The sequence below is a fragment of the Calliphora vicina genome, chromosome 2, assembly GCF_958450345.1.
Source record: "Calliphora vicina chromosome 2, idCalVici1.1, whole genome shotgun sequence".
In the NCBI taxonomy this organism is placed as follows: domain Eukaryota; kingdom Metazoa; phylum Arthropoda; class Insecta; order Diptera; family Calliphoridae; genus Calliphora; species Calliphora vicina.
This window is the reverse complement of record NC_088781.1, coordinates 5,668,723-5,670,020: the sequence shown is the minus strand read 5'-3', so window position 1 is coordinate 5,670,020 and position 1,298 is coordinate 5,668,723. Positions and strand designations below refer to the sequence as shown.

The window sequence follows — 1,298 nt, the reverse complement described above, 5'->3', positions numbered from 1 at the left end:
CAACAATCAGGCATATATTTTTTTCCTTTTTTTTGGTTTGACAGCCGATACACAAGATGTTGTGTGGGGTGTAGAGTGCGGTGTGTATTACGTGGAGTTCATGAAGGAGTAAAATAAACTAATCATACATACGTGGTCTATGGCAATGACAAGATGATATTCCCACACTAGCATCGATATTATGTGCAAATATAAATATGTACTTTAAATTGTAACATGTCACAATTCAGGTTTGTTCATATATTTGATGATATGTCAGCAGTTTGGTTTGCTTGTCAGTGGTACTGACATATTACAGCATCATTAAATGAATATTTGAAAAATTCAAATAATTTCCAATTTATTTTTTTGTAAGAACTTAGATAAAATTGAGATTGAAAATACCAAACTCTTGTAAGAACAAATAAACCAATGTTGTAAATTTATTATTTCAATGCCAGTGTAAAAGCATTTCACATCAGTGACTCTTAATACTCTACCCGTTTATTCATAAACAACAATTTCTAATAAATAATACCTCAGCAGCATTTCTGTCAGTTATAAACGAATGTCATTCATATATTTGAAAAATCAATTTGCATAAATATTGCGGGATTTGAAATGCGATAAGAATTGAATTAAATAAATCAAGTTTCGTTTCAACACACTGCAAACTAAAGCAGATGCAGCACGTGCTGCTTTATTTATTATAAGATTTGTAGGTAAATAGGGAATAAAAAATATTATATTGTTTCCGCCCGGGATCGAACCGGGGGCCTTCCGCGTGTTAGGCGGATGTGATAACCACTACACCACGGAAACAGTTAAACAAATTTGACAATGAAACAGGTTTATTTTTGGGCCACATTTTAAAACACATCAGATTATAATGCTCCATATTTAAATAGTTTTATTTGAAACCAAGTGTGTGTCTATATTTATTTAAATAACTAAACCAACTGCTGTGTATCTTGTATATTTATTTATAGTTTCACGACGACACGCCTTTATCAAGCCTATAAAGCTGCCGCCTTCACTACTGCTTGTGTCTCCAACGATTGCGTTGAACGTTTAAACACCTGCACAGTTCATAAATAAAGCAAATAAATATTTAAGCTATTTTGATTTGTTTTTAAATGCTCACTTGTTGGTGTGTATTTAATTTCTTATCTCGTTTTTTTTTTAACTGCCCGTCTGTCTGTCTTTTCCTCTATAAATAGTCGCGCGGTCTACATACGGTTCCGTCTCAATACAAATAAATAATCAAAGCTGTTAATTTAAAATGATTTAAATTTTAAATAGTTAACATTGGTTATTTC

At 31.8% G+C, this 1,298-nt stretch overlaps 1 non-coding gene across 1 annotated transcript; it reads right to left on the bottom strand.

The window, feature by feature from the left end:
- Positions 1-728: 728 nt before the first annotated feature.
- TRNAV-AAC (transfer RNA valine (anticodon AAC)) lies at positions 729-801 on the bottom strand. Its single transcript has one exon. It is a non-coding gene; the product is annotated as a tRNA-Val (tRNA).
- Between the last annotated feature and the right edge of the window lie 497 nt (positions 802-1,298).